The sequence below is a fragment of the Plecotus auritus genome (assembly GCF_963455305.1).
Source record: "Plecotus auritus genome assembly, chromosome: 5".
In the NCBI taxonomy this organism is placed as follows: domain Eukaryota; kingdom Metazoa; phylum Chordata; class Mammalia; order Chiroptera; family Vespertilionidae; genus Plecotus; species Plecotus auritus.
In genome coordinates, this window is record NC_137776.1 from 141,748,672 (window position 1) to 141,764,537 (window position 15,866).

A 15,866-nucleotide genomic window follows, 5' to 3' on the forward strand; every position below is an offset into this window, starting at 1 on the left:
TAATATAGCTCTAACTAGGGACTTTTGTAATGGCCAAAAAGACTCTTGCTAGTCAGATTTCACAAAAATTAAATGAACAATTTCTAATGATTGCTCACATTACACAAGCAGAAGACTTGACATTAGGATAAAGATAATAAGGAAAATGTACAATTATAATGTCCATTTCAGACACACTGATTGTCAGATTGTTTTGAACTCCTCTCATATACCAGCTTTCTGATAGGCACTAGGATTTGAACATGAATAAGACATGGCCAATTTCTGGAAATGCTTAAAATCTATTCTCTTTAAGATTAAGTAGAAATTCATCTGGAAGATTGAATAAGGGAGTGAGGAGGAAAAGGGAAAGATCTGAGGCCATGCAGGGAGCATCAGTGTTGGGGAAAATGGAATAGCTCCCTGAGGCTGTAATGAAGAAAGCCTGTGGTAGATCATTGGAGGTGAGTCTGTAACCAGTTGCTGAAACGCCTAGTAGAACCATGTGAAAAACTTTGGACTTTATCCAGAAAGTAAAGGTGAACCATTAAAGGAACTTTCAAGCCAGGAAGTGACAAGTGATAAGGCATTCACACCATTTTTTTTGTTCCTGCAACTCTGCCAAGTACTGGAAAATGATTTCTCTACTGACCCAAATAACATGAAAACAGCCTTAAAATTAGGTGCTTCTTTTCTGGTGAAGAGGGTATAGTGGCAAAATTTGAATGGTGGTCTACAGCTGTAGGACCCAAAATGTTTCATTGCTACTCAGTAGAACTTACATAGCACAAATAAAAAACAAGGTTTACAACATACCCCACCATTCTCTTTTATTTGCCCATGGTGAGGAGTTTGCCTGAGAATGTTTCATGTAATGGTCTTTCTCTTTCAAAGTGTTTCCACTTCTCAGGGTCACCTAAGCAGGTGAGGCTCTGATGAGAAGCTACCGTGATAGCATCTGTGACAGAGGCATGGTGTCTGTAGACATTCTTTCAAAGTAAAACCTACATCAGAATGAACCAGTCAGCCCTGTAGAAGATTACTGTGGGAATCTTCTAGTTTCAAAACAAACAAAACCCGGAAAAAAAACAAACAAACAAAAAAACCCCACCTCAGTTAAAGTAACAATATGATATCATTTCCAGAAAGAATCTGAAATTGTCAAGCTTTTTAAAATTGTTTCTCACGAGCATACATACTGTCTTTAGAAACAGAAAATCTATTTTTTTAGAACCCTGATTATGCATGCAGTTTTCCAACCCCCTCTTAGCAGCATAAGAATGGGCCTTGGGCCTAGAGTACTTTCTTATCAAAAAGGAAATTAGAAGTGCCCATAGTCTGTGGAGGACTTATAACCTTGTGTGGGAAATGTCTTTGTTTCAGGCTCAATGTGTACTCCTTTGTTCTGCATAAGTATATGCTTCATGTGGCAAATGGCCAATTCCATTGCTATATCGGTCCCTTGTTGGGAGGGGATGGGGTCCTTTGTTCTGTGGCACAACTGGAGTGCATGTAGGCCAGCATGTGGCTGCTGGCCATGGGCGACTGGCACCTATTACTGAGGCTGGTCTTGCTCTGTTTCTTCTCTACTAGCATGTGAGTAAAGTGCTTTTCCATCCAGTGCTTGATCACACTGTCTTTTCCTTGGTGAGTCCAATACCAAGATACAGTGGGCAGTAGTGTGCAGATTTCTCCTAATAGTAGGCAATATATGCTCACTGCACAATACTGATTTTATGCTAATTTTTAGGTTATATTTTGTAGGCAACAATAATGGCATTATTCAAAACAAAGTAAGATTACTACAGAATTTGGCTAAGAACCCAAGAACTTAGGTCATGAATTGGCCATTGCTCTTCACCAAATCTCAAAGGAAATCATACGTATACCCCCTAAACTCCAATGCAGAACTCCCCGGTGAACTGGGAGGGGGCCCAGGTAGAACCCTTCTAGCCTAAAATGGTCCACTGAAAAAGATCTAGAGCCAGAGCCAACTGAGGGGCCACAGTGGCCAAGCCCAAATCTCAGATCTCAGCATGCTACTCCAAAGCTCTCATCCAGAGCCAGCTGAGAGCTCAAAGAGGAAGTTTGAGGAAACGACCTTTTCTGCAATGCCTTCTACATAGGTCTTCTGAGGCCAGGGCATCAGGAACACCCCTGAAGAAATAGCATCCCCCAAAAGAAATACAAATAAAAGACGACATTTCTTCCAGAAGGAAGTGAACCACTTTCACTCTGGGTACAAAGGTCAGAAGGGAGCAGAAGGAACCCAAAGAAAACAAAATGAGCTACTCCTGCCTAGTATATTATAAGGAAGTCCGTGTAAAGAGAGAGACTGTAACCGTCTGTCTTCCCTCTTCCTTCTCTGCTGTGGACAGTGAAACACTCCATCACTCCTATAACTCAGTGACCAATATAATTATCTGTAAGCATGTCCACCAGGCCTCTTTGGTGATAGAGTGAAATGCCTTGATCTTGACCCAATTTTTTTTTAAGCTAAGATATGAATGTGTAGAGAAGCAATTTTCAACCTTTCTCATTTTATGGTACACATCAACTAATTACTAAAATTCTGTGGCACACCAAAAAATATATGTTTTGCCAATCTGACATAAATAGGTACAATTTTGATTCATTCACACCAGATGGCTATTGTTGGGTTGGCTGTTGTCATTTTTTAATTTGACAATCTAAGGGAAAAGCAGTCAATGTCCCTGACTAAATAGTCAGGTATTACATGTTTTAAAAATTTTTGTGGCACACTGGTTGAAAATGACAATTTCCAACTTCCTTCCACTAGGATCCCCTAAATAGCAGGAACATATTTTCTTAAGACTGATCTTTACATTATTATCAATAGTGATTAAGGGGAAAGTCTACTTTTGACATGTACCTTTTATGTATTTTTTAAGGTCTTATTTATTAAACTAGAGGCCCGGTGCACGAAATTCGTGCATGGGGGTATGTGTCCCTCAGCCCAGCCTGCACCCTCTCCAATCTGGGACCCCTCGAGGGATGTCCATCTGCCCGTTTAGGCCCGATCCCCATAGGACTGGGCTAAACAGGCAGTCGGACATCCCTTTCACAATCCAGGACAGCTGGCTCCCAACTGCTCACCTGCCTGCCTTCCTGATTGCCCCTAACTGCTTCTGCCTGCCAACCTGATCACCCCCTAATCACTCCCCTGCCAGCCTGATGCCTAACTGCTCCCCTGCCAGCCTGATTGCCCCTAACTGCCCTCCGCTGCAGGCCTGGTCACTCCTAACTGCCCTCCCCTGCAGGCCTGTGTCCCCACCAAATGCCCTTCCCTGTAGGCCCAGTCGCCCCCAACTTTTCTCCTCTGCCGGCCTGGTCATCCCTAATTGCCCTCCCCTGTAGGCTTGATCGCCCCCAACTGCCCTCCCTTGTAGGCCTGGTCCCTCCCAACTGCTCTCCCCTGCTGGCCATCTTGTGGTGGCCACCTTGTGTCCACATGGGGGCAGCCATCTTGTGTGTTGGAGTGATGGTCAATTTGCATATTACTCTTTTATTAGATAGGATAGAGACCTGGTGCATGGGTGGGGGCCAGCTGGTTTGCCCTGAAGGGTGTCCTGGATCAGGGTGGGGGTTCCCTTGGGGTGTGGGGTGGCCTGGGCGAGGGGCCTGTGGTGGTTTGCAGGCTGGCCACGCCCCCCCGGCAACCCAAGTGGAGGCCCTGGTATCTGGGATTTATTTATCTTCTACAATTGAAACTTTGTAGCCTGGAGTGGAGCCAAGCCTTCTGCTCACTCTGTGGCTGTGGCCGCAGCCATTTTTGTTGGGATTTATGTATCTTCTATAATTGAAACTTTGTATCCTTGAGCAGAGGCCAAGGCAGGCCAGGGCTGCAGAAAGTTGGTTTCCTCCAACGCTGGGGGCAACTCAAGCCTCCTGCTCTCTCCAGCTCCATGGCTGCCACCATTTTTGTTGGGATTTATTTATCTTCTATAATTGAAACTTTGTAGCCTTGAGTGGAGGCCTGGGCCAGCCAGGGTGTGCGGAAAGCTTGGCTTCCTCCATTGCCGGGGAAACCCAAGGCTCCTGCTCGCTCCGTGGCTGCAGCCATCTTGGTTGGGTTAATTTGCATACTCACTCCTGATTGGCTGGTGGGCGTGGCTTGTGGTGTAGCAGAGTGAAGGTTAATTTGCATATTACTATTTTATTAGATAGGATTAATGTTTCAACTCCTAATCAGTGAAATCTTTGAACTGTGGAAACAGGATAATATATCAGAATACAGGAATAAAGTCTCATTTCCCACTCTCAAATACCTCTGATGTAACGTTTGGAATCCTCAGTTTATAACATTAGTGTTTTCATCCAAGTGGTATTACAGAAAGGGTTCTGAAGAGCAGTAATGTGTCAGTTGGTCTCTTGTCAACTATGCATCGCTCCTCATCCTTGGGGAGAAGCCTGGGACTCCACTTCCTGGGACCCCTTGCCAGCTAGGTTCCAATAGGAATGATGTCAATGGAAATTACTTGCAGGAAACATGAGCACAGAAGAGAAGCAGCCAGGTGAACACTGATAGATGCCTTTGGAGACTTTGCCATAGGCTGTCAAGGTAAGCACCTGTGAGTCACTTGGAAGTTGTAGACAAGATCATCAATAGTTTCTCTGTGTTTCCTGTACTTACACAGTTCCTGAAAACCAGCAGTATTTTTCCTGGACCTTTACTTCTGCAGCCCTCCCAACAGTTATATCAGCCTCTGATTCCCTGTATTATATTCTTTCCTGCTCAAAGTACTTAGAGTGGCTGAAGACAAATGAGGATCACATTCCTCCTTTACTTGTGCAATACCCCTCTGCCTTTAGCTAACACATTTTTTTTTAAACAGCTAGCAGCTAGTCTTTTTTGGAGGCTGCTTCTGTGTTACAGAAGAGATTACAGAAAGATTGAAGATTCTTTTTCAGCCTTATTTAGTTCCCTTGTCTCATCCAATTATTTTTATTCTTGTTTATCCTTCATACTCCTGTCTTTGGATGTATAATGATAATTGCAGTAGCAGTTAACATTTGTAGTTCTTAATACTTTATAATTCATATATACATATATATCATCCCACATGATCTTCACAGTAATTTTATAACTTGAATGGCATGGCATTAGATTTCCTCACTTTACATATGGGAAAATTTGAGACCCAGAGAGGTTAAGTGATTTATTTGAGGTCACGTAGAAAATCGGGGAATGTGCTAGGACTGGAATCTAAGTTTTTTGACCATTGCTATTCCAGGATGTCTGACAGCATGCTACTCTCTCATCAAGTATGATGGCAACTCTCTACAAGTACCTTTCCTGATCCAGGAATCTTTTCTATAGGATAAGCCCCATTAATTCTGAGTCACCATGGCTCTTTTCTGTGAATAGAATCCAAGTCTTTGTCAATGCTTTGAATCCCATTCTTCAAATTAATATAATAAGCTCAATGGGTAACTGCAAAATCATTGGAGGGGCAACTCTATGATTGTTATTTGGCATCTAATATATTTGGTATACTGGAAAGTATAATAATAATGGGAGTGACAATATATCACTATCTCTGAGGGCCTATCTGTGGACAATACCAATTAGTCAGTGGTATAATACCTACTAAATGAGTTTTCATATCAGAGGAACTCCCAAGATTCTAATTGAACTAGTTGGCAGTGTCATTTGAAGGGCACCGGACTAAGAAGCAGAAGAGCATAAATATTTGGTTACTCAAAGATATGCTTTTTAGAATAAAGACATAGGAACTGGGTAATGCTGAGAGTAACAGATCATACATGAGTAAGTGTAGAATTTGGATAGCACTTAGGATTAATCTTTTTTTTTAATGATATAAATAAATATAGCTAAGACTCTACTAAGAGAAATGCCCATTTTTAACCCCAGAAAGCACTGGTTTCTATTAATTCAACAATTTCACCTAAGGGTAGTAAATTTTAAATAGGAAAAAAAAATAAGGAAAAATATAAAATTGCAATAGGTCAGCAAAGCAAATAGATTAGCTGTAGCAAGCACTTAAAAGCAAAGCTAGACTAAGTGTTGAAAGTTTGTAGAAACGTAGTGTTGACTAAAGATATGGATGTATGTGTATGTATCGATATGCACTGCATACCTAAATAAACGACAGTTTTAATGATTTACTTCTTACATTAACAATTCTTCTAAATTTTGAAGTTTTATTTTTTCAGTAGAAAATGGTTTATTAGTGTTATTTTAGAAAGGTTTATTCCTCAAAATGTACTAATAAATGTCCAAATCATAAGAATCATCAACCTTAATGGCTTCCTCTGCATCCAACTTTGTTTCTCCATGTCCTTCCTATGATTCATCAGGAGAGGTCAGGGCCTCATTTGTGAAACTTGCAATAGCTTCTCATGATTTATTGTCATCTTGAAAATTGAAACTTTTGACAACTTGTTTCCTCTTTCCCTCAAAAACTGTGTTCTCCTCTTCCTAGCAGCTTTTGTATTTTCATACTCTTTTGATTTTAAATGTAGAAAATAACTTTAATTTATTTTCCTTTTTAAACAACGTATTTTTATTGACTTCAGGGAGAGAGAGAGGTAGAGAGGGATAGAAACATCAATGATGAGAGAAAATCATTGATTGGCTGCCTCTTGCACATCCCACACTGGGACCAAGATTGCCATCCAGGCATGTGCCCTGATCAGGAATCAAACTGTGACCTCCTGGTTCATAGGTCAACGCTCAATCACTGAGCTATGTGGGCTGGGATGTCCTTAATTTGTTCCTCATTGACACTGGGATTTTTTCAGGAGATTTGGGAAAAGACCTGGTGTTCTTCCTACCATCCTATCTAATGAAAGAGTAATATGCAAATTGACCGTACCTCCACTACACCCACCAGCCACACCCACCAGCCAATCAGGAGGGAATATGCAAGTAAACCCAACCAAGATGGCTGCAGACACAGAGAGCAGGTGGGAGGCTTGGGTTTCCCTGGCAATGGAGGAAGCCAAGCTTTCTGCCTGCCCTTGCCAGCCCAGGCCTCCACTCAATGCTACAGTTTCAATTATAGAAGATAAATAAATCCCAACAGAAATGGTGGCAGCCACAAAGCTGTAGAGAGTAGGAGGCTAGGGTTGCCCCCAGCGATGGGGAAAACCAAGCTTCCCACAGCCCTGGCCTGCTTTGGCCTCCACTTAAGGCTACAAAATTTCAATTATAGAAGATACATAAATCCCAACAGAAATGGCTGCCGCCATGGAACGAGCAGAAGGCTTGGCTCCACTCCAGGCTACAAAGTTTCAATTGTAGAAGATAAATAAATCCCAGATCCCAGGGCCTCCACTTGGGTCGCCAGGGTGCGTGGCCGGCCTGCAAACCACCACAGGCCCCTCACCCAGGCCGCCCCACACTCCAAGGGAAACCCCACCCTGATCCGGGACACCCTTCAGGGCAAACCAGCTGGCCCCCACCCATGCACCAGGCCTCTATCCTATCTAATAAAAGAGTAATATGCAAATTGACCATCACTCCAACACACAAGATGGCTGCCCCCATGTGGTCAAATATGGCTGCCCCCATGTGGACACAAGATGGCCACCACAAGATGGCCAGCAGGGGAGGGCAGTTGGGAGGGACCAGGCCTACAAGGGAGGGCAGTTATGGGCGATCAGGCCAGCAGGGGAGGGCAGTTGGGAGGGACCATGCCTGCAAGGGAGGGAAGTTGGGGGCAATTGAGCCTGCAGGGGAGGGCAGTTAGGGGTGACCAGGCTGGCAGAGGAGAAAAGTTGGGGGTGACTGGGACTACAGGGAAAGGCTGTGGGGGGGGGATCCAGGCCTGCAGGGGAGGGCAGTTACGGGTGACCAGGCCTGCAGGGGAAGGCAGTTAGGGGCAAACAGGCTGGCAGGGGAGCAGTTAGACATCAATCAGGCTGGCAGGGGAGTGGTTAGGGAGTAATCAGGCTGGCAGGCAGAAGTGGTTAGGGGCAATCAGGAAGGCAGGCAGGCGAGCAGTTGGGAGCCAGGAGTCCTGGATTGTGAGAAGGTTGTCCGTCTGCCCGTTTAGGCCCTATCCTACCGGTATTGGGTCTAACCAGGCAGTCAGACATCCCTCGAGGGGTCCCAGATTGGAGAGGGTGCAGGCTGGGCTGAGGGACACCCCCCACCCCCGTACACAAATTTCGTGCACCGGGCCTCTATCCTATATAATAAAAGCCCAATATGCTAAGTGTCGGTTGTCCAGTTGGCCGTTCAACCAATCAAAGTGTAATATACTAATGATATGCTAAGGCTGCTCAACTGCTTACTATGATGTGCACTGACCACCAAGGCGCAGATACTCCGGTAGGTTAGCTTGCTGCTGGGGTCTGGCCAATGAGGACTGAGCGAGATGGACCCGACACGCCCTGGAGCCCTCCTGCAGTTCCCCCAGCTGGCCAACCTCCCGCATCCCTCCCCGACCCTGATCATGCACCGGTGGGGTCCCTTGGCCTGGCCTGCACCCTCTCACAATCCAGGACCCCTCAGGGAATGTTGGAGAACTGGTTTCAGCCCGAAGGCGGAACAACCGGTCGCTATGATGTACACTAACCACCAGGGGGCAGACACTCAACACAGGAGCTGCCTCCTGGTGGTCAGTACTCTCCCACAGGGGAAGCGCTGCTCAGCCAGAAGCTGAGCTCACAGCTGGCGAGCACAGCGCTAAGGATGTCCGACTGAAGCCTCCGACTGAGTCTTGAGGGCTCCCGGACTGCGAGAAGGCACAGGCTGGGCTGAAGGACCCCCTCCTCCCCGAGTGCATGAATTTCATGCACCAGGCCTCTAGTTCATTATATAAAAGCCACCATTCTGTTCAACTCCAGCAGTTTCCATCAGAAGTTCAATTGCCTTTTTGTTCCCAATTATACTCACTACTTGGCTATCAGATCTTTCTTTAGATCCTACAACCTGAAAGAAATTTCATCAGCCACTTTCTCCTGGAGAATCGTCCTCTGTGATCTCATTCTGGCCTTTACAGTTCATTTCTAGTCTGTCCCCAAGTCTGACTTTGTCAGGTCATTTCCTCTTAAGGTGACCTTACCCATTTCCCTCTTCCCTGGAGCCCATTTTTCTTGCCACCACACATATTCATCTATCTCTTTGTCTAATTCTTATGTCTGTTCTTGAAACTCCCTCTTGAGTTTCTTAGCAAGCAAATAACTGTAGGTCTCTGATTGCCTGCTTTTGTCAATAGTACCTTCCATTTCCAAGATACCAAGTTTAGGAACCACTGCATCTTGATTCTGCTCCTGCAGCAAGCACCCCACATGTTGTTAACCTTCTCCCCTCCAGCAGAAAGGCCATTTCTGGCTGCTCTGGCCAAATGGAAAAGGCTCTGGTTTGAGAGGGGAGTTTAAAACATTTCTGTTGATGGCATCATCTGAATCAGAAAAACTCTCTCTTCTCCTGAGTCCATGCTTTAATAGGCCAGCATTGTGATGCTGGGGCACAGGCTGCTGCAGTGTCTTGGAAGGGCCTTGCTGCACTGTCCCCACTTAGTGCTTTTGGCACCTGCATCAGGCTGTCACTGGATGCAATCTCATGTCAAATCCAAGTCCGAAAGCTGCCCATCTTCCATGTCACCTGCCTCCTGTGCCATGTCCCCAAGTGTGGCATGGCAAGATAGGATTGAAGGATTTATTTTTAATGCAAATGCTTTTTATTTATTTTTAAATTTATCTTTATTATTGAAAGTATTACAGATGTTCCCTTTTTTCCGCCCCATTGACCCCCTTCACCCTGCCCCCACCCAGGCCTTCACCATACTACTAATTGTCTGTATCCATGGCTTATGAATATATGCATATAAGTTCTTTGGTTCACCGCCTGACTCCTGCCTTCCCTCTGAGATTTGTCAGTCTGTTCCATGATTCTATGTCTCTGGATCTATTTTGTTCATCACTAATTTTGTTCATTAGGTTTAAACTACACTTGTGTGTAAATGCAGTGACAAAGTCAACTTAAGAGCAGAACACTTGACCCGTTTAGATCTAATAAGCATTAATGAAGCATCTGCTATGTGTCACTGCCTGCCCAGGGGTTCTTATCACTGAGGTGGAAAGTGTTCTGGGGCCAAAAGGGCCAAATTCAAACTCCAGCTTCACCACTCAGTGGTTGTGCAACATTTATGTTTTGGGGTAATATCTTGCAAATCCTTACTTTTCACACTTGATTTTGAAGAGTATGCCAAATAGAATAGGTATTTAAATTACTTAGCAGAGTGCAACTGGTCAATAAATACTCATTCCTCTCAGTTTCTCTAAACCTTGAAGTAATTCAAGTACTCTGCCCAAAGTTTTTAAACCCAGCAGCTGGCCTGCTCACCTTTCCTCCACTTTTCCAAAACTTCATCTTGTCTGTGGTGTCTAGACAAACATCATCAATAAGAAGAGGTGGAACTTTTTACATTTAGGAAACAGGCTTTAATATAAAAGTACCCCTCCAGTTCTCTAACGCTCTTGCCAAGCTTTTGCCTCTGTAAAGGAATGTTATGTAAAAAAGATCGCGCTTCACCTTTAAAATTCTCTTCTCCAGAGATATTCTCTGGGTGCATAGGGAAGAGGGTTTAACAACCAGAGATCAGGAACAGCATGCATGAGACACCTAACTAGACATGAAGTCTTGTGACTTCCAGACGAAGTACAGAAGGGACATCAGGTGGCAGGAGATCACTGACGTGAAGTCACCTTCCTCTTGGGATCTCTCCCCGATTACCACTGTAACCACTAGGTGACTTCAGGGCCCCAAGCATGGAAAACAGGTTCAGAAAGCATAGGCTGCGGGGAGAAACCAAGATGGCGGCATAGGTAAACACCTAAACTGCTGCCTCGCACAACAATTTCAAAACTACAACTAAAAGACAGAACGGACACCATCCAGAACCACAGGAAAGCAGGCTGAGTGAAAATTCTACAACTGGAAGGAAGGAGAAAAGCTCACAGAGAATTGGAGGTACGGCAAAGGGGCTTTGTGCGCGCAGAGAGGAAGGGCGGCTGAGAGCCTGGCTGACTTCCTCTGGCGGAAGGGGGAAGGAAGCCTCCGACCGCACTGAACCCCAGTTCTGACTGCACTGAACCCCAGTTCCGGGCGAACCCCTGGGGACACACGCTCTTGTGGGGGGAGTCTGGACTCTCGGGCGGAGACTCGGGAGCCGGGGAAGGCGGAGGACTGAAAGCGCGCCCGCGCCGGTGCGCACAAGGGCTGCGGAGGTTGCCGCGGGCTTTCCCTGGTGGAGGGGAGTCAGAGGCTCCTGACGGCACTGTGCCCCAGTTCTGACTGCAGTGAACCCCGGTTCCAGGCGAGCCCCTGGGGACCCACGCTCTTGTGGGGGGAGTCTGGACTCTCAGGCGGAGACTCAAGCTGGGGAAGGCAGAGGACTGAAAGCGCACGTGCGCGCAGGGGCGGGGCTGACAGGAAGCCAAGACTGAGGCTCCACCCCATCCAAGCTGAGCACAGAGGCTATTGCAGTTTGGCAAGTCTAATCCTATAGGGCTGTCTCCAGCACCGGGCTTCTCCCAGCATAGACACAGCTGATCCTTACAGCCAACTGGCCCGGAGGTCAATTCTTCCCAGTGATACCAACAACAATAAAGACTTAATTACAACAAGGCTGTACACACAGTCCACAAAGAGGTTCACCAAGAGTGTCCACCTCAGGTTAACTGGGGAAGCAGACCCACTGGGCCATATTGGAAACCTAGCACAAATATCTACCTTACCAACTCAGGGAATCAGTGAAAATGTGGGGTCAAAGAATCAGATCACAAACGAAAGAAATGGAGGAAAACAAACGACTGGATATAGAATTCAAAACCACCATTATAAGACTTTTTAAGAATATCCTAGAAAAGGCCGATAAATATAACGAGACCCTCGAAGATATGAAAAAGGACCAACTAGAAATTAAACATACACTGACTGAAATAAAAAATATTATACAGAGACCCAGAAACAGAATAGAGGAACACAAGAATCAAGTCAAAGAAGTGAAATATAAAGAAGCAAAAAACACTCAACCGAAAAAGCAAAAAGCAAAAAAAAAAATCCAAAAAGTTGAAGATAATGTAAGAAGACTCTGGGACAACTTCAAGCGTACCAACATCAGAATTATGGGGGTGCCAGAAGAAGAGAGAAAGCAAGATACTGAAAACCTATTTGAAGAAATAATGACAGAAAACTTCACCCACCTGGTGAAAGAAATAGACTTACAAGTCCAGGAAGCCCACAGAACCCCAAACAAAAGGAATCCAAAGAGGACCACACCAAGACACATCATAATTAAAATGCCAAGAGCAAAAGACAAAGAGAGAATATTAAAAGCGGCAAGAGAAAAACAGTTAATTACCTACAAGGGAGCACCCATACGACTGTCAGCTGACTTCTCAACAGAAACTATGCAGGCCAGACGGGAGTGGCAAGAAATTTTCAATGTGATGAATAGCAAGAACCTACAACCAAGATTACTCTACCCAGCAAAGCTATCATTCAGAATTGAAGGGCAGATAAAGAGCTTCACAGATAAGAAAAAGCTGAAGGAGTTCATCACCACCAAACCAGTATTATATGAAATGCTGAAAGGTATTCTTAAAGAAGAGGAAGAAGAAAAAAGTAAAGAGAAAAATTATGAACAACAAATACATATCTATCAACAAGCGAACCTAAAAATCAAGTGAATTAAAAACCTGAGGAGCAGAATAATCTGGTGAATATAATAGAATCAGGGGCATAGAAAGGGAGTGGACTGATAATTCTCAGGGGGAAAGGGGTATGGGGGGTTCATGAAGAGAATGGACAAAAATCATACACCTATGGATGAGGACAGTGGGGGGGAGGTAAGGGCAGAAGGTGGGGTGGGAAAGGGGTGGAGGGGAGCTATGGGGGGAAAAAGGAGAAATAATTGTAATAATCTGAATAAAGATTTATTTAAAAAAAAAGAAAGAAAAAAAAAAGAAAGCATAGGCTGCTTCTGCCTTGCAGTCTGCTCAGCTTTCTGAATGGGTGAGGGGTTCTTTAAAGGTGGTAAACACGAGTACAAGTTCACTACAGGTTATCTCCCTTGATAATAAAAATACTCTAATAGTAATTTTTAAGTACAAATGCCTTATTATATTGTATAGTCATTATTTTTAATCATATGTTTCTCTCAATATAGTGTATTTCTAATGCCCCATACCCTGAATTGCCTGCTTTTGTAATAGAGAAGATTTAATACAATCATATAACAATGATGATGATAGTAATAAACACAGTCCTTGACTTGTCCTCTTTGGGACCCTCACATTCCAAAGTCTGAGTACTCTTGATGGCTGAAGGGCACAATGTTCTTGAATGAATGAAATGGGAAGTGTTACTTTTTAATGAAAAAAAAAGTGAAAAGAACCAAGTAAAAAAGAGAGGCATGTTCACTTGGCAGTCAAAGAATACATTCTCCTTAAAAAGGCAGCCCTCTGCCAAGTTTTTGGCTTCTGTTTGTTGTTGTTTAAAAGGTAAACAGAATTAAGAAAATAGCAAGTGTTTAAAAGCACAGCTGAATATTTATGTTTTCCCTCAGACTTCTGGGCTCATTTCTGGGGCTCTGTCTTTGCGGTTGAACATCATATAGTTAAATACCACCAAAATAACTGCCGCACCTTTCGCCTTGGAAACAGGGAAATGTTTCATTTCATAACATGCATCCCTTCAGACTGTGTTGTAAGTCCTCAGAGTCTGAACACCAACATGATAATTTTCTCTCCCAATGCAAAAAACAAGTACTTTTCTGAAAATTCCATGTAATCAAGTCTTAGTAGGCAGCTATCTGATCCGTCTTGGTTGCTTTACCCTAGATAAGCAACTCTACAGATGACAGGACCCCCAAATGAGTTGCTAAACCATTTGGCCTTGCTCTCTCCTGAACTATCTGAATTTGTTTTTCCAGAGAGGCAACTCCAGCCTTTGCCTGTATAGTCGTGAGAACTCCCCTAAAACTCTCTCGCTCCACTGCAAATCTGCTAATTCATTTGATGCTTGGGCATTTGTCTTTTTTCCCTTCCTAATTTTACATCCATGTTGAACCATAGCTACATCTACCTCCAATAAAGTAGTGTCTGAATCTAAGTCACTGTGTGTGACAAGATATTTCAAATTCTGGACACTATGGAAAGGGCAAACGACAGAGAGGAAACGTTACTGAATAGCATCTCAGCTCTGCTCTGCACACCACTCAGGCTTGCTGTTAATCAAATCACTTCTCCCGGCTGCTCCCACATGACAGTCCCTGCCATCCATAGTAACAGTCTCTGGGAGCTCAGTGCTGCTTGTATAATTGCCCATCACAGACTACCTTTTTAAAAAATCTCCTTAAGAATGGAGACTCCTTTGGGACACCTGGAAGGTTGTCTGGAGAGGTAGTTCCCAGCTCTCCCAATATCCTGTATTTTAAAGCCTGATGCCGATTCCTCGGAAACCAAAATACTTCCATATTACGCCTGCTCCAGCAGGAATCCTGGGTGGCAGGAAACTCTTGGGCCTCTTTAAGTGGCTGCTTCCCCATGGCTAAGCAAATAACTATGTAGAACAAACTGAGGCCATGTTCACAAGTACAAATGTGGGTGGGCATGTGGGTGGTCTCTCACACTCACACATGACACACACAGAAAGACAAACACCCCCCCTTCTCTCTCTCTCTCTCTCTCTCTCTCTCTCTCTCTCTCTCTCTCTCTCTCTCTCTTTCTCCCCCCCCCCACCCCCACACACACTGGTACCCTTGCCTCTATGCTTTTCTGACCATTGCTCTGTCTTTTACTTCATGCTTTGCTCATGTCACTCTTCAGACTGAAATGGTCAATGGTTTCATGTTGTGCAGGATAAACTCAAAAACCTCTTCAATATAGTGCTGACTTGCAGCTTACAGAATAATGTCTCCCCACAGATGACCAGCTTCTAATTCCCCAGAACCTGTGACTATGTTACCTTACCGGGTGGAAGGGACCTTGCAGATGTAATTAAGTTAGTTTAGAGATGAGAAAAATAACTATTGCTTATTCCAGTGGGGCCAATATAATCACAGAGCCCTTATAAGAGGAAGGCAGGAGGGTCTGAGTCAGAGAATAAGACGAGATGATATAAGCAGAGATTGCAGTGATGTGCTCTGAAGATGAAGGATGGGGCCATGGGCCAAGGAATGCAGTAGCCTCTGGAAGCTGGAAAAACCTAGGTAAGATTCTCCCCCAGAGTTCTGCCGACTCCTTGATTTTAGCCCCTAAGCCCCATTCTGGACTTCTGACCTACAGAACTATTAGATAATGGATATGTATTGTCTTAAGCCACTAAATTGATGGTAGTTTGTTACAGCAGCCATAGAAAACAAACACATTTACCTCTAAGCTATGTGTCCTCGTCTTTTGAATTCTTGGTTAAAGCCATATTTTCTCAGCCAGGGTGTTTCAGTCAACTCTGTAGACCCTGTTCACCCTTCAGGAGTGCCTTTGGTCCCACCTCTTTTCTGACCAAGCAGTTTCTGCTTTCTCTGGAAGCTCTAGGAATTAGTCAAGACCACCTTAGATGCCCTCTTATTCACAGGCAGTATTATGACATTTCTGCTGCTTTGAACTAATATTTAACTTTCTGTAGTTACATTTTTGTCCTCCTCCCCAACTAAATTTTAAGTACTCTGAGGAAGGGGTTGATGTCATATCATTTTCTTGTTTTATCCACAGTCCCTAGCATGGTATAGTGTGTGAAAAAGGCACTAAATAAGTATTTGTTGGTTTGGTTTTTGTAAACTGAGAAATACTAAATAATGCTGTATAAGAGGATTTATTATATGCAATAATCCAAATAGCTCCTCTTACCAGCATTTGCAGGATTAAACTTGGCAGTGGGCTTACACAGA

At 44.2% G+C, this 15,866-nt stretch overlaps 1 protein-coding gene and 1 pseudogene across 7 annotated transcripts in view; both read right to left on the reverse strand.

The window, feature by feature from the left end:
* The window catches only part of TRPM3 (transient receptor potential cation channel subfamily M member 3), a 711,013-nt gene that overhangs the window by 319,997 nt on the left and 375,150 nt on the right, over positions 1–15,866 (reverse strand). The gene's annotated exons all lie outside the window — the stretch shown is intronic.
* LOC308249544 (phosphorylated adapter RNA export protein-like) lies at positions 8,777–9,593 on the reverse strand (annotated as a pseudogene). The gene has a single exon. The product of its transcript is annotated as a phosphorylated adapter RNA export protein-like (transcript).